Source organism: Olea europaea, unplaced genomic scaffold (assembly GCF_002742605.1).
Source record: "Olea europaea var. sylvestris unplaced genomic scaffold, O_europaea_v1 scaffold2879, whole genome shotgun sequence".
NCBI classification, from domain to species: Eukaryota; Viridiplantae; Streptophyta; class Magnoliopsida; order Lamiales; family Oleaceae; genus Olea; species Olea europaea.
Genome location: NW_019247331.1, coordinates 16,148 through 40,972, shown reverse-complemented (window position 1 = coordinate 40,972; position 24,825 = coordinate 16,148). Strand labels below are relative to the sequence as shown.

General features: G+C 36.7%; 1 pseudogene; it reads right to left on the bottom strand.

Annotated features, from left to right (window-relative positions):
- Positions 1–4,611, bottom strand: part of LOC111384255 — a 14,001-nt pseudogene extending 9,390 nt beyond the window's left edge.
- Positions 4,612–24,825: the final 20,214 nt, after the last annotated feature.

Genomic DNA, 24,825 nt, shown 5'->3' with positions numbered 1-24,825 from the left:
AGTCCAGTAATTAAATTGAAATAAATCATCAAAAGAATTTGCTAGAATATGGCCCAAGCGAACCAACCAGTTAGCTATTTGAAAAACCTAATAATAATTTAAACAGTTGATGATTCAATCTTGGAGGTGGTTGACCAGGACACTTAATTTTTTGCCCTGTTGAATGCGTAAAATCTATACCAAAAGACATCTACAGACATATAATGTGCATCAGAATCTTTAACTCTGAAGTGTTGTCCAAAAATGAAAATTTGGTAATGAATTTGAGACAAATTTTACTTAAATTTCATCAAATATGGTAACAAGTAAAAAGAGATTCCTTTTATGAAAATCTTTTTCCTACGAAGATACCCAAGAAAGCAGCCTCAAATGCAAGTAACATGAAGGATAAATGGTTCTAATAGATAGAAAACAGCAGAAAAAATGAAATTGCTACAAAATAGTCAAAATGCTGACCCTAATACCAACATAATTGAAGTCAGGATCCAAGTGCTATATTAGGCAAACAGTGATAACTTACCGGCAATTATCTTATTGAAAATCCAAACACTACTCTAGCAAAGAAATCTCAACCAATTTCTGAGATTCTACTAACATGTGTGACGAACTATTCAATTGATGTTACCCTCAAAACCATCGATATAAATACCATTGGATTCCAGTTACTCTTCGAATGTAATGCAGTAAAAACCAGCAAAAAACATATATTAAAAAAGCAAAAATGATATAGTAAAAACCACCAAAAATGATATATCTCCAATAGAATTAATCAAGAAACTCAACCATTGAAAGCATAATTCATTCAAGGTCTTCGAATGCAAGTATAGATAAAGACAAAGATTTCATAACTCTGGGAAATCTTAAATGATACATATGCCAACAAAATTGCAAGATTCCACCTCCACCTTGTAGAACCCAAACCCAATTTATTTCCAGCTCCACCTCCACCTCCACCTTGCAGAACCCATCACAGAAATAGAATTGGGGGTCATTAAAGAGGAGAAAAATTCTGGAATCCGAGTTCGCATACAATCATGTGGAATCTCAAAATCAAAAAAACAAAAACAAATTCCAAAAAATCCGTGTTCGCTTTGTACTCAGTTTAATTAAGAATTACACATATAGAAATCAAATATTGTGAGAGTAACCTGAATCTATGCGGTTATCGTCTCGTCGATTTCTTCAAACACGGTCGGTCGATTTCTTCTTCGTGCTTCGATTGAATGGATGCGAGAGACGCTGGTTGCTCTGTTGAATGGACGAGAGACGGCTTGCTGGCTGAGAATCGATGTGAGAGAGAGAGGTAGCGATTTGGACGTGAGTGGGTAGAGTTGAGAGAGAGAGATTTACGTGGTTGGTTACCAACTAGAATTTTTGGAAGGGTTAAATTCCATGGAAAATAAAATCCACCTTCCCTCAAGGAAAATATTTTCCTTGTTTCAAGGAAAATGTGGTCACGTGACCAAAGCAAGGAAAATATTTTCCTTGGAACAAATTATCAATCAAACAAGACAAAAGTAGGAAATTATGTGGAAAAAACACATTTTCCATGGAAAATGTGTGCAATCAAACGCACCCTAAGTGTCAATGCTACTACAACCTGTGATCAAATACAGAATTCCCCTTCTCTTGGTCAGTCATCCTGAAGGCCCCGTGGCGAAAACGTGTCTATCTTATCACTTGATGATGTAAGGTCCAACGTAATTAGGATAAATCACAATATAAAGTTTAATGTACATAATTTCACTTGATAGAGGAACGAGCAAGAACAACAGTAGAATCACTTAGCAGGGTTATAATAGTTAAGCACAGAGAGGAAAACAAATCTGCATGAGGTTCGAAATTAGGACAAAGAAAAAATATACCAAAACTACATTTGGACAGAGCATGAAGAATCTTACAATGAATGGAGGCGGAGTGGGAGTGGACCATGGGATCTATCCTGGCCCCCTCCTCTGCCCCAAGGAAAAGGAGATATAAATCTATTTTAGTGTAGAAATACAGTTCACTCATTGATGTATCCTATCCCTCTTTCCCTTTGATACAGATAACTATTTCTACATACCAATTCAATAGAATACGTATGTAATTATTTAACTTTGTTTACTTGCCCATCCAACTAGGAAATCCTTGCTCCAACAGTTGGACAATGGTTCCAGGACAATCTCGGACAGCAGACACAATAAGGAAACAAGTCTACTTCAAATAGTTACCTACCAAACCAAGTATCCCAAAGACATGATTAAAAAAGACTGTATAATGTCTAATAATTTTAATTCACCATGCATTCGATAAAGTTGTTGTAAGATTTCAAGAGCATTGCACAATAAAGTTGTTGGAAGATTTCAAGAGCATTGCACAACAACACATGATTTATAACACACTAAAGCAACTCAACAATACTTGACAAAAGTTTTTTTTTTTTTTTTTGCATCTATCCAGCTGATCATAAGTTAATGAGAGTATCTTGAAATATATATGCTAATGTAAGAAAAGTAGTAACAGGGACAAGTTATTTAGAGTGATTAGCAATTACCAATATCTTCCATGCGAGGTATCCAACCGAACCACCTTTATTGTCCTCCGTATCACCGTGCAAACATGTAATCCCCCTCCTCGGAACCTCTTTGACAAACAAGACTGCACCTTCCTTGTCTCCCACCTCCCAATTGAAAGAATTCACCTTTTCGATCATACTAAAGCTTAGCTTCAACCCAACACAGTCCGTGTTTGGCCAGGCCAGCATTGAGATTTTGGGGGGCCTTAGATCAATTTCAAATATGTGACCCTATATATATGTAAAAATACATGTAAAATAAGATATAATAATTCCTTTGGGGCCCTCACTGAAGTGGGGTCTTAGGCGATCGCCTATCCCGCCTATAGTCAGGACCGGCACTAATGTTCGCTAAAAGATCAACCACATCCCCAACCTTTTTCTTCCTCTCAATCAAGTTCTTCATCCATGAACACATAATTGACACCATTAGTTCCATTGTCTCCTTGTCAACCCTATTCTCCTTTTGCAACCACTCAAACACCTCTAATGTGCACCGAGAGTCCTTCCCTTCCCGAGAAAAGTACATCAAAATTAACTGCAACTCATAAGCTGACAATCACTACAACAAAAATGTGATTTTGCAACAAGATATTTTGTAACATACGAAAATTTGTCGCAATAAGTGATTTAGCGGAACACATTTTTTGAGTTTGTCGCAAGGATTGTTACAGAAAGATAAGTAACCAAAAAAAATAATAAGGTGACATTAAAAGTTGTAGTAAAATGTGAGAAGGCGCGACAAATAATAAAGATTGTCACTAAAAACTTGAGAGAAGCAAGGCGTCAAAATTTTTCTTGTGGGAAACTTATGGCAACAAACTTTTATTTTTTGTAACAAAATATTTGTGATGCAATATGATTCACTTTGTGTGACAAGCAATATTTGTTGCTAAAAATTCTATAAATGGAGGAAAAAATTGCTACAAGAAAAACTATTTTTTGCAACGGACAAAATGTTGTAATAGGTCTTCCACATGGTCACCCATACGTTATAAGCTCTAATGTTATCATGGAGTAGGAGGGTACGATAACGTACATTGCACGATGCAAAAGGCCTAAAATGAACGTTGTTGTTATATTTTACGACGTAATTCAATCGTTGCTTTTATTATATTTTGCAACGCTCTTTGCTTGTTGTCTTAACTTCTTTTCGCAACTTTATTTTACTTTTTGCAACAATTGTTTATTTTTTCGTCTAGCTAAAGATGACATTTTAATATGTAATATTAAATTTTTAACCTCTATATATTCCTAAAACCTCATACATAATCTCAAGTTCAACAATCAGAAAAGGCAGCAATTCGAGACACTTATGACAAAATGACCTTTCTTTTGCAGACAGACAACTGCATAACTATCGACCAAAGTATTCCATTGGTACAATTTTGTTGGTAAAAAATAATAAAATAAATAATCTACCAACAAATTTTTCAATGGATGATTCCATTGGAAACTATATAAAAGAATAAAATATTTAGCAGTGGAAAAATTTGTTGGTAAATTTTTTAGTAAAAATAAAAAAATTGTAAAAAAAGATACCAATATAAAAATCTATTGAAAATTTTTTGAAAATTGTTTTTTAAACATTTTCCTACCAAAAAATTCCTCTGATAATTTTGAGAAAGTATATAAGAAGTAATTAAAATTTTCAAATTTCCTCTGAAATTTTCAATTTCCCTCTTTAAAAATTCCCTCTATCACTTTTTCTTAAACACATAATTCTCCCCCATTCACACGTTTTCCTTTCTAAAATTTTCAAATCAGTAACCTCTTCCTACCTCCTCTTCTCCCTCTCTATATTCAAGCCTCTTTTCTCCTACAAATCTTCTGTCTTGTTCTGCACCGCTAGACGAGGTGGTTGTGCATGTAGAGTTTAAACACCAAAAGAAAGAAATTTTTATTGATAAGATAAAATTTTACACAATTTTTGATACACACTGAGATCACTAACCTCACTTATTTAGAAATGGAGCACTCATAATATTTCTCTCTTTCACTTACTACGCTCTTTTTTCACTCTCTTTCTCTATATACAAAATGCAACTAGACATGGGTATATGTAGGTGCTAAAGAAGATGGTTGATTCTTCTACACAATTCCATAATGTTGGTGATGACCTTCATCTTCTAGAGAATTCTTTCATGAAGAAGGTTCAAGAAATTTGTAGTAAAATATGGGATGGAAAAAACTCACAAAATTCTGGAACCTTCAAGTTGGTGTTGTATCTTCAATTCTCCCCTTCAACTCCAACTTTGAATTCTCCTTTCTTATAACATAGTTGTGCTCGAAACTCTTCGAATTTTGAAGTACTGAGTCCTTTTCTTAACACATTTGCAACTTGGTCTTCAGTGTTAACGTGTTTCAAGTCTATTTCCCCTTTTAGTACTTTTTCTTTGACAAAATGGTAGTGCTCTTCGACATGTTTAGTTCTTGCATGGCACACTGGGTTTTCTGCTATACGAATAACTGATTGATTATCACAATATAATTCCAATGTATAGCTTACTGGTTGTTTTAGATCTTTCATCAGTGGTGTTAGCCATGTACTTTCTTGAGCTGCCATTGTTGCTACTCTATATTCAGCCTCTGCAGTTGATAAGGACATGGTTGGTTATCTCTTACTGCACCATGATACTGTAGCTGCCCCTAAGATTAAACACATAGCCAGTTGTTGATCTTCTTGTATCTCGACATCCAGCATAGTCCGCATCACAATAGCCAACAATCTTGCTATCTTTATTTTTCATATAAAATAGTCCATAATCAATTGTTCCTTTTACATACCTTAGGATCCATTGTACTACTTCAAGGTGTGGCTTCTTTGGCTTTTCCATAAAGTGGCCTGCTATCCTTATGGAATATGCAATATCAGGTCGTGTTAGCGTCAAATAGATTAAGCTTCCTACAAGCAGTCGATACATAGTTGCATTCTCCAAATCCTTGCATTCATCTGCACATAGCTTGAAGTTAATCTCGATTGGTATTGATATTGGTTTACAATCAATCATTCCAAACTTTTATAAGAGATCTCTGCTATATTTGTGCTGACACAAGAATAATCCTTCTTTCATTCTTTCCATCTCGAGTCCCAAAAAATATTTTAGTTCTCCAAGCTCTTTCATTTGGAATCTCATGATAGATTCTTTCTGGTCTGTTGGATTTCATCTTCATCGTTTCCAGGGATGATAAGATCATCCCGTATACTAGCACTATGGTTAATTTTCCTTTTTGTGCTTTGATGAATAAGCTAGAGTCTACTGGTGTTACTAAGTATCCACTTCGAACTAAGAATTCGACTACCTTACTGTACCATGCCCATGGTGCCTGCTTCAATCCATAAAGAGCTTTCTTTAGCTTGCAAACATACCCTGGCTTTCCATTATTCTCGAATCCCTTTGGTTGCTCCATGTATATGTCTCGATCAATTTCTCCATGGAGAAATGCATTTTTCACATCCATCTGCCACAGCTTCTAGGACTTGCTTGCTGCTAAAGCTATAAGTACTCTTTCTGTAGTAATCTTTGCTACTGGACTACATGTCTCATCATAATCCAGACCATATTGCTGAGAAAATCCATGAGCTACTAGCCGAGCTTTATATCTTTCAATTGATCCATCTGGACGTTTCTTTACTTTGTACACCCATTTGCAGGATATTTGCTTTACTCCATCGGGATTTGGCATCAAATCCCAAGTCTCATTTTGCCTTAGAGCTATGATCTCTTTTTCCATTCCTTGTGTTGGATCGCTTCTTCAAAGGTTTCTGGCTCTTTGGCATTATCATCTTCTTCTACTACTGCATTAGCATACTTGGGGTTTGGTTTTCTTTGTCTAGTTGATTTTCTCAACTGTGGTTGGGGGCTTACCTCAACCTCTTCTTATTGACTCAGCCTTTTCTTTTCGGGTATTGTCTGATGTATACCTATTTGCCAAGGACTTTGTATTGCGCCAGTAGACTTCTTCTCATCACTTGATTATTCTACATCTCTTGTTTTTTCAGGACTTCGTTGTACTTCTATGATATCCTCTTGCAATTTATCGTCTATTTCCTTTGAATCTATTAGCTCCACTTTTTGTGTTGTCCACCATGAAAATGCCTCATCAAACGCCACATTCCTTGATGTGTAACAACGATCGGTTGTAGGGTCACAGCATCTCCATCCTTTTCTTTGACTGTCATATCCCAAAAATATACACCTGATTGCCTTCTTATCAAACTTGCTCCTTAAATGATCAGGTACAAAAACATAACATATACAGCCAAAGACCCGAAAGTGGCTTACTGTTGGCTTCATTTTCCACAGTTTCTCGAATGGTGAAATGAACCCCAACTTGGGTTGTGGTAATTAGTTGATCACGTGCTATTGTCCTCATACACTCAGCCCAGAACCTTCATGGCACATTCTTTGTGTGTAGCATACTTCGACACGTTTTAGCAAGGTGTTGATTCTTTCTTCCCGCTACACCATTTTGTTGTAGTGTATTTGGACATGTCAGTTGATGGTGTATTTTCTATCCTCTTAAGTACTAGGAAAATTCTCTTGATGTATATTCTCCCCCATTATCTGTGCGTAGGCACCGAATCTTATTTTCTACTTATCCTTCTACTTTATCTTTGAACTCCTTAAACTTTATAAATGTCTCAGATTTTTCTTTCATAAAGAAATCCCAGACATATCTTGAGAAGTCATCGATAAATGTCACCATGTAGCGTATCTCTCGATTTGATGGTTGCTTGACAGGTCCAAACACATCAGAGTGTATCATCTCCAATGGTTTATTTGCTCTATAACTTGACTCCTGATATGGTAATTGACGTGCTTTACCATATTGACAGACAGCACATACCATGTCGTCTTTAATCTCAAGTTGAGGGAGATCCTTGAGCATTGACTTCTTCATCATTACCTTCAACTTGTGATAACTCACATGTCCTAGACTTGCATGCCATAAATCCGTTGTCTCGTTCTTTCGAGTCTTATCTACGTATGCAGATTCTACTAACATTACGTAGATGGACTCTAATCTCTTTCCCTCCATTACTGGGGTGCCTGAAATTGCGATATTTTGATATAAATTGACATCTTTTGGTCCAAACAGAACATAGTTACCTAATGACGTAAACTGCGCTACTAACAGAAGATTTTTCTTCATGTCTGACACATGATAGACGTCTTGTAACTACACCTGGCTAGGACTAAAGCGAGGTGTGATAACTGTCTTACCAATGTGAGCAATTGGCAATCTTAAATTATTGGCAGTTACCACCATTCAACTTCATTTGTACTCTGTCGTATTTAGTAGCTTCTTTTTATCGCCTGTCATGTGGTTGGAACATCTAAAATCGACAATCCAATCATTTTCATAATTTATTTGACTAGGAAGTATCACCGCTAGTGCCGATTCTTCTTCGGAGGTTTGACTGCATTCCTCTCCTTGAATTTACTCTATGAATGATGCTATAGCATCTCACTCTTCTTCACTATTATATTTTCCTTGTTCATTAGAGGCTGCCATATTACCTTTTGCTAGTCTTTTCTTGAATCGACAATCTGTAGCATAATGGCCTCTTTTTCCACATATAAAGTACGGACCATTATTTCGTTGAAATCTCCTGGATGACTGACCTTTCTTGTTGTGACTGTATTTGGGTCCCCTTGTCACAAAACTTTCTTCTTGTTTATTTTCTTTTAATTTTTTATTATTTTGTTGACGGGTTCGACCTCTTCTTTTATAACTATATAACGCTTCTTCCTCTTCTTTCTTTATTGCAACCTCTAACATTTGTTGGTTAATGCTTCTTGGTCGGCCAACAAATTTTCTAGATTAACTAATAAGGGTTGCTTGGGCCAACCTTGTATTGTAGCAATAAAACTTCTAAATTCGGGTCTCAATCCATGTATAATTATTCTTCTCATTCAAGACTCCGAAATTTTACTTGAAGCATCTAACTCTAAAATTTCACAACAGAGAGATTTTATTAAAGTATTGACTTACGGTTAATTCTCCTTGAGTGAACGAGAGAAGCTCGTTCTCCAGAAGCTGCAACCTCAAGTTATTTTTCTTTAAGAATAGTGAGGCCAAAGTGTCCCATGCATCATTTGGTGTAGTCTTGTCTCTTATATGCTCCAACAATTCTTCTTCAATTGTTGTCTTTATAACAAACAAAGCCTTACCAGTTTTGATTCTCCACTTTTTCAAAGCTAAGGTCTCCTCTGGCAACGTCAAGTCACTTCCGCCAACTACTTCCCACAGGTCTTGCCTTTGGAGATACGACTCCATGAAAGTTTGCCATGTGGTATAATTCTGATTGTTGAGCTTCTTTACACCGCCTACCACTTGTAGGTCGCTCATCGTGACTTGATTTACCTCCTCGTAATCAAGTAAGCTTTATAAAAGCTTCACAAACTCCTTTTGTGCACGAACTCAAGAAGCTCAAAAAATCCTTCTCCGACCACCTAGCTCTGATACCACTTTGTAGAGTTTAAACACCAAAAGAAAGTAATTTTTATTGATAAGATAAAATTTTACACAATTTTTGATACACACCGAGATCATTAACCTCACTTATTTAGAAATAGAGTACTTACAATATTTCTTTCTTTCACTTACTACACTCTCTTTTCACTATCTTTCTCTATATACAAAATGCAACTAGACATGGGTATATATAGGTGCTAAAGAAGCTGGTTGATTCTTCTACACAATTCCATAATGTTGGTGATGACCTTCATCTTCTAGAGAATTTTTTCATGAAGAAGGTTCAAGAAATTGGTAGTAAAATACGGGATGGAAAAACCCACAAAATTCTGGAACCTTCAAGTTGGTGTTGTATCTTCAGTGCATGCTAACTCTTTCGATTCACACAGATTTGTGACCGAGTTTAATATATTTTCGTTGTTTCTTTGTAGATTTTGCCATGGAAGGGATAGGATCAAATCGAAAAGAAGAATTCTTGTTGTTTATATTGTGACTGTTTCTCAATCTAGTGTTTATTTTTTTTTTTTTGAAATTTATTTTAACTATATTCGACGATTTTCCTCAATTTGAAATAATAGAAAGAAAACAGAGAGAAAAGCAAGGAGGAAGAGGATAGTGAAGAAAGGGTCGGATCGTTTGGCACTCATCTTGGGTTGGATCCACAACCTAGACCCACTATCTTCCCCAAGTCCTACTTTCTATTTTGCTCTTTTTCCATTTCCCCTTTGTGGAAATGGGTATCTGTTTAAGTAGTTATGAGTTTTTGGGATATAAAAAGTCACAAACTAATTTGGATCCTATGGGACCTGTATAATGATTAGGATTTGTTATGCTCTTTGTTCTCTCTAGTATTTTCCACTCGTAATTTCTGTGACTTTATTTATTTATTTATTTATTTTTTCTAATTTTTTGCAATATCTTTGGATCTTAGAATACCATTTTACATGGATAGATATTATGGTAATTCTAAACTATTGGTTTCGCAAAACCTTCCCAAGAATGCTGGTAATCATCTTTTCTTTCTTTTCTTCGCACTTTGATGTATCAAATATGCACTTAAAGTTTTGCATAGTTGAGAATTTCAAGCCAATCAGCAGTTTTTGTTGACTTTTGTTGATGTAGGGTTTCAGGGGCATGGAAATAATTGTTCTATTAGTTTGCATCGTTGAGAATTTCAAGGCGATGAGCAATTTTTGTTTATGTAGTACTTCAACACTTGAAGGTTTATACATAGTTTATACAAGGGTTTATACAAGGTTTTGTAGTTAATAAGAGATTCCAAATGATACTTTGGTCTATATCTATTTGGTTGACAATAATATGAATTTTTTTTTATATGTTTTGCAGTCATATTTAATAATTGTACATTGAAGCATTCTTTGTCTAAAGTCAGTGGTTGTTTTTAAAAAAATGTAGGTTACATTTTCAAATTAATATGTACAGTAGATACAATTATATTGCAATGCAAGAAATTGGAAATTATGTGTTTAAAACAGAATCCATAACATACATAAATAAAGTATTTTAGGCAACAATTGTACATCGCTGAAGCAACAAACCCTTTGTGTTATAAAATAAATTTTACTGCAAGCACAATTTGTCATATAAATAACTATTTATTGCCAGAAAATAATTTTCGCAATTTTTTTGTATGTTGTAACAAACATACATCGTTGCACAAATAATGACGCGACAAACTTTCTGTGTTGTGAAATAAATTTAATTACAAACATCAATTGTTACATAATAAATTTTACAACAAATGTTAAATATCTTAAAATATATATGCAACATATAACACACATTTTAAATCATATTTCGCCATAAACATGACTTGTTATTAAAGATACATCATTACGAGCATGTGATGTTGCAAAATAAAATAGGTAACAAAAGTTATACATTTAAAACAGTGTTCTAAATGGCGGCGCCTTAAGGTCGCCTAGGCATGATGCTCGGCCAAAATGTCAAGCCAAGTGGCTGGCGTCTTATTTGGTGGTCAACGAGTGCCGTTGACCGCTACCGCTACGGCGTGCCTAGGCGCAATTGTGCGCGCATTTAAAATTTTGTGTTGTTAAAAAATTATTAGGGGCTAATTTCTTCATTTTGCCCTAATTTAAAACAACTACTTGAATGTTAGATAAGATTTAAGTTCCTATGCTATTTATTTATTATTTTGTATTTAAATTTGAAACTTATCTTTTTGTTGGAAATTTTGAAAAAATGTATAATTTTCCTATAAATATGTTTTAAATGTTTAGTAAGTATTATTTTTAACTATTAAATAATTTTTTGATTTATTAAAAATTAAAATAATATTAAAATAAAAAAAACGCCTTTTTACGCTTTTTTGCTTTTTACGACCAAGCCTAACCTAAGCTCGCGTTGCCAGTAGCTTGGTCTCAACGCATCACCATACATTACGTTTTTTAGAACACTACAGAGCGTCATGTGGTTTGAAATATTGGAGCAACAAAAAAGTATGTTGTCATTGAAATATGACGTAGAGAAATTTGACGGGAGAATCAAATTTGACTTGTGGCATGTAAAAATTAGGAAATTATTGATTTAAGTTGAACTGCACAAGGTTTTGAAAGGAAAACCATCCAAAAGTCATGGCAAGGAAGCTGAATCCAACATGGGGAACCACTCTCGTCGATCGTTCGATAACTTTCGTAGTTTACCCTTGCTTTACTTTCTTTGTTATAAAAAAATGCAAAAATAGAGACTGCTCCAATATATTTGGTAACATCCTTTATAAGTTACTTGATATGACATGTAAGTAAAGATTACAAATGTATACATTGACTAACCCAACGAATAATATTATTGTCTACACTTAGTTAATGTTGGGGGTTTTGAATGTTGGAGCTAAACCAAGGTGGAAATTCATTGCATATGATTCATCTTTGATCACAAAGGTGAAAATTTGTTCCATATGATTCATCTTTTGTTGAATTTTATCATACAAATTGATATTTAGTCTCCAAAATAACATAAGGTTAATCTAGGTGGTGGTAAAAAAAATGTTATAATTTTACGATACAATGAAAATAATTGATAATATGCTTGACAAGAATTGACCCATCGGTTAGACAGCTGGTCGAACCACTAACCCATTGACTCACTCCATTGTTCGGGTCAGTGTTCAAGAGTCGGGTCTAACAACTGTGCTTAATATATACACTTAACCAACTGTTCAAATTGATTTCCGTATAACTCACTTCTATCTTAATTTTCTTATTAATTTCCTTTCGGTTCCAGCTTTGCTACGGTATAGGTCAGTAACTAACCAATGGAATGGCGAAGACCATTCAGTTATATTAACCCAAGCATATCTCTAACTGTTACATCATGAGTATTCATTAATAGAAAAAATACATAACAACAATAAAAAGTTGTCACTTAATATAAAGTAGAGAAGATATACAAGAGAAAAATGCCTTCAGATTTAAATTTTAAATTTAATCAATCAAATTTTAAAATGCAGGAAAACAACGGAGAAAACTGTAAATCCTTTGAAGGATAAAACAATAATTAAAACTTTTACCAAGGTGAAAGTGGGAAATGAGGAAACAATATTTTAAAGTAAACTATAAATATTTGTTCAAATACTAATAGAATAATTTTGATAATGATAAATAAAAATAATTGACAATATAATAATTCCAATAAATAAAACTACATAATAATCTATTGTTCAATTGCATGACATGATAAACCACGACAACATGATTGGGGAGATGCGGTACCCTTGTCACATTTCCAAATTTTTTGGTAGTTGACTAGCCACGTATCATCACATCAAGAGATGGACCTTGCTTAAATTTCTATAAATACATCGTTAAAATTTCAATAATAAATACAAATTTTCAATAATTTAGGTCCTTAGACGAATCAGCAATCAGTGCATGAAAATTCAGATATAATCAATGCCTACCAGCCCTTTGTTCGATTCTGATGAGGATTGTTTGGAAGATCCAATAACATTGGAGCTCCATACCAGGTCTGTGCCTGATGGTGCAGCACTAAATCCTTGCAAATATGTCTGGCTAGATTGAACATGTCCAGAAGGGATCAGGCATTGTTGCTGGTATACCGGATCAAATGGGAGTTTTTGCACATTTCATATTGACAGAAGCCAATCTGCATGTTTTTTGGTATTTCTTTCAGATGTTGCAGTTCACATTTTGTTGCTTCCAGTTCAACAATAAGATATTTGAAAAGGATGTCACAGATGATATATGTCGACACGGAAAATTAGAAACTTAGCTAATGAAACAAAAATATATATTAATTTCTTGGTTACCCTGCCCAGCTTAGACGCATTATCAAAATATTAGAAATGTTGTTGCAGGTTTTCCTTTTGCACTATCGACATTCTGTTATCATTTTTGAAGCTATCTACTTGCTGTTTGAGATGAGATATCATTGCCTGCGCACATGCATGATGATTAATAGAGTGTACAAATTAATATTTTCATTTATAGAGAAGGTATTAGAGGCTTTATCTGATTACGATTTGCCATTTTTACCAAAGCTTGGGTATATTCTGTTGGAAATAAAAAATTATGGAATGAAAGACCAGAGAGAAAAGTTTAGAGAATTCTCAAAAATATTTGTATTCTATGGCTTGACTCTATAAAATGTCTCAAACACAAGGCCTTTTATAGGTACAATGGATCCCAAAAACATTATATGAACTTAATAGACTAATTAATGACTTTTCCTACATACTATGAATAATATGATACAAAGAACCATTTGGATACATGGTTTAAATAAATGCATGAATATTAAATAAACTAATTCATGTATCAAACTTAATTTTTTTCATCATTCATGAATCAAGTTTAATTTTCAACACCCCTTCTTAAACTTGATTCCATCTTGATAACTCCAATCTAAGTACGCAGTCTTGCAAAATCATCATTCTTCAATTATCTGGTAAAAATGTCTGCTACTTGATTATTGGTCTTCACATAAGCAAGCTCAACTTCTTTGTTCTCAATGCACTTTCTAATGAAGTGAAATCTCGTATCTATATGCTTGCTTCGATCATGGAACATAGGATTTTTACCCAAAACAATAGCTGACTTGTTATTAACATAAATTGGTATAGCTTCATTTTGAGGCATATGAAGCATCTCCAATAATTTCCACAGCCAAATGGCATGACAAACACATGATGTAGCGGAAACATATTCAGCTTCACAAGTAGAAAGGGTCACAATGGGCTGCATCTTTGAACACCAAGTGAAAGCGGTGTTACCCATGAAAAATAATAATCCAGTGGTGCTTTTTCGATCATTAATATCACTAGCCCAATCACTATCACTATAACTATGAAGCTTGAAATTTGTAAAAGAAGAATAAGCTAAGCCATAATCAAGGGTACTTTTAATGTAGCGAAGTATCCTTTTAGCAATCTCCAAGTGAGTTAGAGTTGGTGCCTCCATATAACGGCTAACAAGACCAACACCATAAAAAATATCGGGTCTTGTACAAGTCAAATATCTCAAGCTTCCAACAAGTTGTCTATAGAGATATGGATCCACTTTTGTGCTCTTGTCATATTTTGACATCTTTGTTCCACACCCAATGGGCGTACTCACTGGATTGCAATTTTACATTTTGAATCTTTCAAGAACTTTCTTTGCATAAGCTTCTTGAAAAATAAAAATGTCATCTCCATTTTGTTTTACCCCAATTTCGAGGTAGTATGACATGAGCCCAATGTCAGTCATCTCAAATTCTTGAGCCATCAATTCATCAAACATGTTTTCATTGTTGCCAGTGAATATTAAGTCATCAACGTACAAGCACACAATCATAAAACCTCAAAATGCATCCTTTTTAACGTAAAGAGCATACTCATGTGGACATTTGATGAATCCATGATCTTGAAAATTCTTGTCAATCTGGCTATACCATGCTCTAGGCGCTTGCTTCAAGCCTTATAGTGCCTTCTTCAACTTCAAAACTTTAGCTTCATGTTCCTTGACAACATAACCTAATGGTTGTTGAACGTACACTTCTTCTTCAAGGTATCCACTCAAGAAAGCGGACTTAACATCCATTTGATAAATTTTCCACTTATCTTGAGCTGCCAAGGAAATGATTAATCGAATGGTTTCCAAGTGAACAACGGGGGCAAAGACCTCTTTATAGTCAATGTCATGCTTTTGGCTATAACCTTTGGCAACAAGTCTTACCTTGTATTTCTCCTCTTCTCCTCGAGTATTTTTCTTTACTTTGTACACACATTTCACGCCAATTGCTTTTTGCCCTTCAGGACGAAAGGCTAGCTCCCATGTATTGTTCTTTTTTATTACTCGAATTTCCTCATCCATTGCATGCCTCCATTTCTTGTTGTCCATTGTCTCTTCAAAGTTCAATGGCTCGGTGTCAGCGAAGAGACAAAATAAAGATGGATTTCAACAATTTCAGTTTCTTCATAAATTTTTGCACGTTTTTTGATACGACTCGATCCTTCGGAGGGTTGAGGAGCAAGAGCAGGAGTAGAAAAATGTGGTGGAGTGGCATTTTCACTTGCGTTTTGGCTAAGGTCTCCTGATAAGTGTATTTTATACACTTATTTAGGCCATTAAAATTGAGTATTTGTTAAAGAATTTGATAGAATATGGCTTAATCCTATTTATATATTGTGTGTAGGTTACAATCAATTGAAGATACGAGAATAAAGAAAATAAGCATGAAAAACGACTCAATTACATCACGGCAAAGTTTAGGGGCTAGAATGCAATAATCCAAAAGTTGAATTGGATCAAAGAACGATGAGTTGAGAACACCAAGAGTCAACTGGAGTTGAAGAGAAGCTAATGGGACAAGAAATTTTGGAAAAGGACCAAAACACACACTTTAGAAAGTTGAGGGACCAAATTGCAAATTGGCCCCTAAAATAGTTGAACTGTGCGTACGCATGGGCTTGCAGGTCGTGCATACGCACGATTGGAAAATTTGACTTTCGAAGCTAAATTGATGATACTATGCGTACGCACCAAAATGTACTATGCATACGCATGGTTCAATTCGGACAAAAAAGTTCTGTTTCCTTATTTTGTTTTGGAAAGTCTTGGTTTACAATTCTTTGCACGATATTTATACCAAAAGTTGACAAAAATATGGGGAACCTAATTTTTATCATCTTGGAAGCCGACAAAGAGGAAAAGGAGAGCGGGATATACATTGAAGAAGAAGGCTTCATCACTTGGATCCAGAATTGAAGGCATAAAGTGGAGGATTTCAGATTCTTTTCATACTTTAATGATTCGGGTGATGTCTTTCCTTTATTTTTCCTGTCTTTCATATATTAATATGCTAGGATAGACATCTTTGTATTAGATGGATGACAAAACTGTTTGACTCCTAGTTTTTAAATCAAGACCTTATGTTTTTATTTTAATTCTTGCGTTGTGGTTTCTTTAATATGCGTATCTATATTGTTTTAATGTTTGCACACCATTAGGACAATAAGTTGCTTATTCGTAGCGTTGGAGAACTCACGGTAGGTAGAACACTGTTATTGAAACGCATGGACAATGAATGTTAGGAATAATATTTGTGACGTGTGCGATCATGTGTGATAATCCTATACATCAATGCGTGTTTGCCATATGAATTTGGACTAGGAATAGGATCGTTTCGTTGTTATCATAGGTTTATTATATCTTGGAAAAGAATAATAAATATTTGTGGAATTATCGATCGTCACAATTGCATGAGTTGAAATAATTGTCATAGGTCGAGAATTAGAAATAAGAGTTGATCAGTGGCGTCGGAAATCCAATACATTCACTCATCTAAACTCTAAAACAAATTCTCATAAATTTTGCAATTTTTTAGTTATAGAACTTAATTAGCTATTCAAACAAACGTCAACTTTTAGTTAATCTCACAAATTTAATTATATCGAATACACTGGAATTAGACCTTATTCCCAGTGGGACGACAACTTTTTCATCACAATTATTACTTGTACAACGAACTCGTACACTTGCGGGATTTTAACGAATAAGTTTTTGGTGTCGTTGCCGGGGAATAACGGTGTTAATTTTAGATATTAGATATTTTAAATTCGTTTATTTTTATTTTTATTTGTATTTCATTTTTAGTAGTTGCTTTTAGGCTACCATTACACTGCTTAGTTCTCTTGTGTCTTGACATTTCTTAAGCGACATTAGTTTATGCAAAATCTTGAGGAACCAGATCTCTTCCCAATCGATCACGAAATAGAAAGAACATTTAGAAATCGTAGACGAGGTCAACGTCAAGCAAGGAGAATGACCGATAACCAAAATTAACCACAACATCAGGTCCAGCTTCACTAGCAAATACTGCAGCCAAATCAACTGAGAGCTATCCAAAACGAAGCCCTTGTCTTAGTTGGAGATTACGTTAATCCAATCCCTGCACCAGTGCAACCAACTGTAGTAAATCCTCCCTTTGGACAACCTAATTTCCATCTTAGACCAGATGTCATCAATTTGTTCCAAAATCACCAAGACATCAAGTTCTTTGAAAAAGCCACAGAGAATTCTCATGAACATATTTCGACGCTTCTTATGCTATGTGAGGTAATCAGTCACGAAGGAATATCAACAGATGCATTTCGAATGAGATTATCCCCTCATACCTTGAAGGACACTGCAAGGGAATGGTTTCTTTGCTTACCACCTCGGAGCATTCAATCTTGGAACGATATGGTTCAAAAATTCACGATGAAATTTTTTCCACTTTCTCAAGTTCATCAAGTCAGGAATGAAGTCCATACTTTGAAGCAGAAAGAGCTCGATAGCTATCCGGAGGCATGGGAAAGATTCAAGAATTTTTTCAGGAAATGCCCCAGCCTTGACATCCCTAAAAAGGCTCAGCAATATCTATTCTACTACGGTCTAAAGTAAGAATTCAGAAATATGATAGATGCTTCTGCAGGAGGATCGGTGATGAAACTTGATGTGGATGAGGCATATGACTTGTATGAAAGAATAGCTGAGAATCAATCGATGTGGCCTACCGATAGGGAAACTCCAAGGAAGACAACAGGACTGCATAATGTAGATGCAGTAACAACGCTGGCTGCACAAATGGAAGTTCTTACAATGAAAATGGATAATCTATCTCAGTCAGTTAATATGGTACATCAATCTCCACCGGTCTGTGAAGGCTGTGGAGCTGATCATAATACTACACACTGCCCTCTGGCGTCTACACATGTTAACCAGTCTGAAGAAGTGAACTATGTACAGAACTTTCAGAGATAGCAAAATAGTCCCTTCTCCATCACATTTAATCCGGGTTGGAGAAATCATCCAAACTTTTCGTGGTCTAGCAATCAAGGACAAGGACAAGGAGGTAACAATCAGAATAAACCATCGGGGTTCAAACAGCAGCAACAACAGCAAGGAAAGAAACAGTCTTTAGAAGATTTGCTGGCTCAGTACATTACTAAAACTGAGACCAACTTTCAAAATCAACAGGCCTCAATCAAGAACTTGGAACAACAGGTAGGACAGATTGCAGCAGCATTATCAGGTAGAGCTTAAGGGACATTACCTAGTAACACCGGGACAAACCCTAAGGAGCAGGTCAAAGCCATAACTACATGGAGTGGAGTCCAGCTACCAAAAATACATGTAAAGTAGCCCGCAACTATCACAGAAAAGACACCTACAATGGGTGAAGAGCAAGTTGATGAATTAGACAAAACAACGGAGGAAAATAAAATCGAGTCATCGGGCAATCCATGAGTTAAAACAAGCACTCCTATCAAAGCATATGTGCTTCCAATCCCATTTCCACAGAGACTACAAAAACACAAGCTAGATAAGCAGTTTCAGAAATTTTTGGATGTATTTAAGAAGCTGCACATTACCATACCGTTCGCTGAAGCCCTAGCTTAAATGCCCAGCTACGCCAAGTTTATGAAAGACATCTTATCAAACAAGAGGAAGCTAGAAGACAATAAAATGGTCATGCTTACTGAGGAGTGCAGCGCAATTTTCCAACACAAATTACCACCGAAACTAAAAGACCAGGGAGTTTTACTATTCCCTGTAATATTGGTAATTTGTATATAGATAAGGCATTATGTGATTTAGGAGCTAGCATCAATTTAATGCCCTTATCGCTTTTTAAGAAACTAGGGTTGAGGGAAGCAAAAGCGACTACAATTTCACTACAGTTAGCCAATAGGTCAATCAAGCACCCGCGAGGTATTTGTGAAGATATTTTGGTCAAGGTCGATAAGTTTATCTTCCCAGAAGACTTCATTATTCTGGATATAGAAGAAGATCGGGATGTCCCCCTCATATTGGGTCGCCCATTTTTGGCTACGAGAAGGGCTCTGATAGATGTGCAAAAGGGTTAGTTAATATTGAGGTTAGATGTAGAGGAACTGACAATCAACGTGTTTAGAGCCTTCAAATTTCAGAATGAACCAGATTTTCGCATGCAGATTGACATAATAAGGGAAGCCGTGTCAGAGGCATTTAAACTTGATCACCCTTAATATCCGCTTGAGGCTTACTTGGTGCATTCTGAGGAATTTCCATCGAAAAAAGAGGAAGCAGAAGAGTGTGCACGTTGTTTGGCAGCCATACCACCACTTTTCAAGCAGCCATGTTTGGAGCTCAGTGAAAGACCCACAAAACCTCTACCATCTATATAGCAAGCTCTAACTCTTGAACTCAAACAGTTACCCATTCATTTGCGCTATGCGTATCTGGGGGAAAAAGAATACGCTCCTAGTTATTATCTCGAACAATCTTACAGAATCAGAGAAAGATCGCCTGCTAAGAGTACTTCGGGAGCACAAGACAGCATTAGGATGGACGATATCAGACATAAAAGGAATCAGCCCTTCGCTTTGCATGCAAAAGATACTAATGGAAGATGATTACAAAGCTTCAGTTGAGCATCAACGTAGATTAAACCCGAATATGCAGGAAGTGGTAAGAAAAGAAGTATTAAAGCTTTTGGATGCAGGGATAATCTATCCCATATCAGACAGCCATTGGGTTAGTCCAGTACATGTACTGTCGAAAAAGGGAGGAATCACGGTGGTTCCAAATGAAAATAATGAGCTCATCCTGACACGGACAGTCACTGGTTGGAGAGTCTACATTGATTATCGCAAACTCAACAACACCACTAGGAAAGATCACTTTCCTCTCCCTTTCATTAACCGTTGGAGAGACTCGCTGGACATGTATACTACTATTTCTTAGATGGTTATTCGAGGTACAACCAGATTTCTATAGCACCTGATGATCAAGAGAAGACAACCTTTACATGCCCTTATGGTACTTTTGCTTATAGAAGGGTGCCCTTCAGCCTTTTCAATGCTCCAGCCACCTTTCAGCGCTGTATGATGTTGATTTTCTTAGACATGGTGGGACATATTATTGAGGTGTTTATGGATGCTTTCTCAGTGTTTGGAAAATCATTTAAGGAGTGCCTTGAACACTTGGGAAAAGTGCTGCAGAGATGTGAAGACACAAACCTTTTATTAAATTGGGAAAAATGTCATTTCATGGTTCAGGAAGGGATTGTGTTAGGGCATTTGATTTTAGCACGGGGTATTGAGGTTGATAGAGCTAAAATACAAGTCATCGAAAAACTACCACCGCCGGTAAAGAGTTAGAAGTTTCTTGGGTCACGCTGGGTTCTACCATCGTTTCATCAAAAATTTTTCCAAAATCTCGAAGCCATTATGCAATCTACTGGAAAAAGGGGCCCCATTTCACTTTTCTGAGGAGTACTTGATAGCTTTCAACTTCTTAAAAGAAAAATTAGTTTCTGCTCCAGTATTGGCTTCCCCAGATTGGAATTATCCGTTCGAACTTATGTGTGATGCTAGTGATCACGCAGTGGGGGCGGTGTTGGGTCAACGAAAGGAGAAGAATTCCCATGTTATACACTATGCCAGTAAGACTTTGGATGAGGCTCAAATGAATTATGCGACTACAGAGAAAGAGCTTTTGGCAGTAGTGTTCACCGTTGACAAATTTAGATCATAGTTGATTGGGTCAAAAGTGATTGTCTATATGGATCATTCAGCCTTAAAATATCTACTAAGCAAGAAGGATTCGAAGCCGAAGCTTATTCGATGGATACTCCTATTGCAAGAGTTTGATTTGGAGATTAGAGGTAAAAAGGCGAATGAAAATGTTGTGGCAGATCACCTTTCTCGCCTCGAATCGCATTAGTCAAAGCCCACAGTGGAGATCAATGAAGTTTTTCCTGATGAAATGCTTTTTTAGATTATCACTACACCATGGTACGCCAATTATGTCAATTATTTGGCCCGCTCGATCACCCCACCAGACTACTCGAGTCACCAAAAGAAGAAATTCTTCAGTGACCTAAAACACTACTTTTGGGATGATCCAATTCTTTATAGAAGGGGTCCAGATTAAATCATACGCCGTTGTGTGCCAGAGGTAGAGCAGCATCAAGTGTTAGAGTCATGTCACTCTGCACCGTATGGGGGCCACTTCGTAGCAACCAAGACAGCAGCAAAGGTACTACAATCGGGTTTCTATTGGCCTACGTTGTTCAAGGATGCACATTATATAGTGAAACATTGTGACAAGTGTCAAAGGATTGGGAAGATCTCAAGAAAGAACGAGATGCCTTTAAACAACATTTTGGAAGTTGAAATTTTCGATGTTTGGGGCATTGACTTCATGGGACCATTCTCTCTCTCCTACGGTCAATAATACTTACTAGTGACAGTGGACTACGTGTCTAAGTGGGTTGAAGCTGTAGCTTTGCCAACTAACAACAGGCGAGTGGTAACTCAGTTCATGAAGAAGAACATTTTCACTCGATACGGCACTCCCAGGGCAATCATTAGTGATGGTGGAAAGCATTTCTGTAATCGATTATTTACATCGCTGTTGGCCAAATATAGAGTAAAACACCGTGCAATTGGAGGGCATCACGAATAGCTAGATAAAAAAATGAGATATTACAATCATCGAGGTTGAAACGTGTAATTTTGGGTACACAAATGACTAACTTATAATCTATTGATTCCCGCATCAATTGCACCTTTTTCGATCATAGTGGTAAAGATATTAGTTTGGGAGTGGAATACGAGTGGTCGGGTTCGATTGAAATCAAAACGAACCTTTCAAGATTGGCGTTAAACTTCTATGTCCTAATCGTTTTGCATACTTCTAAACTGTATTATGTAAAGAATCTAGTTGGGGGTGGGTGTGAAAAGTCAGTTACATATAATAATAATAATAATAATAATAATAATAATAATAATAATAATAATAATAATAATAATAATAATAAAGGGTTAACCATGTGTACGCACCGGCCTGCAGTCTGTGCGTACGCACGATTGGCAGATTGGCCACCTGAGGCCAATCTGCTTGGGCTGTGCGTACACACTGCCCAAGCCATGCGTACGCATAGCCCAGTCGGGTGAGGGTTTAAAAACCCTCACCCACGTACACTACTCACATACACACGAGCACACCTCTACTTCCCCACAACCGGCGCATCCCCCTCCCCCTTCCCCAAATTTCTTCATCCCCTCACTTGGGCATTACACGTTGGTCACATTGGAGTAGCTTGTGCATCAACATCATCCACTCAAACACCCCCAATTGCCAAGAACTCGAGGGTAATATACTTCACTTTTATATACTCGTGGGTTGCAATATTCTCTTTCCAATTTTCGTGCATTTTGATGAATGTTTTGATTATTGTGGAGGTTGGGCTTAGGTAGATGATGGATTTTGTTTAATTTGATGTTAACATTGGTAGATTCATAACAAAATAGGCATTTGGACATTCTTGCTACAATATTGCCCACAATGTGTTTGTTTAATTGTCCCAAAGATTCATTGGTCTATATTTTAGCTTGAATATTTGCACAACACTTGGGCTTTCCTCAATTTAACGACACAGTATGCTTGCTTGCATTCACTCTATTGTATAACTTGAAATTGAAGGAAAACTACACATTGTACTTACCACCCCTTCCACTGCCCTTCCGTGTTCCTTCCCACACATAGCACTACACTTTACTCTTCGTTTGGTACTCATGGTATTCTCTTGATAACAATTACCCCGTTCATCTATCTCATTTGCTTATGTTGTGTCTTTTGCAGAAATGCCTCCCAAACGTACACGTGACGCTCCATCCACTTCAAAGGGGAAAGGCAAAGCCTCTTCTTCGTCCAAGCTGGGCCGCTCTCGAGTTGATGAAGGTGGCGTGCGAAAATTCCTAAGCCCCAAGCATAAGCTTCGATTTGACAAGTAGTCACCAAATGGACTGTTTTACCCGAGCGGGAAGTGGTTTTGTACGATTTCCCGAGGTTTGAAATTGAGACCTTAATCCATCGTGCGGACTGGGAAAAGGTGATAGCTAAACCATTTGCTATTTATCCTACACTTGTTCAAGAGTTCTACACAAATTTCAACTTCTCCATCGACGAGCCTAGGACTGATCACCAGCACCGAATCTGGGTGCGGGATAAATGGTTTATGTTCACACTTGAGGTCATTGATGAATATCTTGAATTGAATCGAGAAGGAATCATCCTAATACCACTAGAGCAGAATTGGCCAGAGTTAGCACAGGTGTTGTATGGAAGAGCAGATGCCTGGTCGCTCCGTCGACCAGATTTCTTATACAGTCATTTAACTGAGTCCCTCATGGTTTTGATGATGTTTGTTTGCCACAATGTTGATCCCTCCAAGCATCGTTACAAGTTCGATCACACTAAAGCTGCTTTGCTCTACCATCTAGCTAGAGGTCTTAAATTTAACTTGGGCACTCACATCTATAATCTGATTTGTGCCCACTCTGCTGAAGTAGACCCACGACACACACTCATATTTCCAAGCCTTATCTTTGGAATATGCAGGGTTTACGAAGTGCAGCTCCTACCAGCTGAGCAAGCAATACGTCCTGCTGTCCCAATCAACATTCTCTCCGCCCAAAACTCTTGGAGAAAAGTCAATCAGTACAAACAAGGACGACAAGATAACCAGGACGAGACGGGCCATGAGGATGACGTTGACATCTACCCGGAATCGCAACATGAGCCACTAGCTGATGCCCCCATACTGCGACAGATGTTTGCGACGATGACCGGGCTGAGTAAGGATGTTCAACAATTGCAGCAATCATTTACCACCCTGGACGGGTACAAGATATGCAAACTGACATTGGTATTGTACGAGCCAGCGCGAGCAGGACTCAAGAAGATGTCTCTGATTTACGTCGAAGTACTGATAGGCTAATTGGGAGGTTGGACCGTTATACTGGAATGATGAATGGCATGCAATTCCAGTCTGATCAGACATACGACATGGTCCATAATATGCAAATCGAGATGGGCCAGCAATCTACTTTGATGAGGGAGATTCTTTCCCATCTACCTCCACCGCCACCTTCCGATTGACCAGGGGAGTTCTCAGTTCCTTTCGCACCCTCCTATTTGCATTTTATTCCTTATTGTGGTACATTGGGCACAATGCACCTGTTAAGTTTGGGGGTGATTTAATCTTTTATCTTCACGTTTACTTCTTTTCGCATGATTTCGCATGATTGGTATGTTTTATCTTTAAAAAAAAAATTAACTTTTGTGTGCTTGTGTGGGTTGGATGGCCTTGCTGGCAATGATGCATACATTGGAACTGTGTAATTAACTAAGAACCGTGAAAGAATTATATGTTGAGTTAATTGACACTTGTTGATGTGAAACTTGATCTTTCTTGAGCACAATATTCATGTT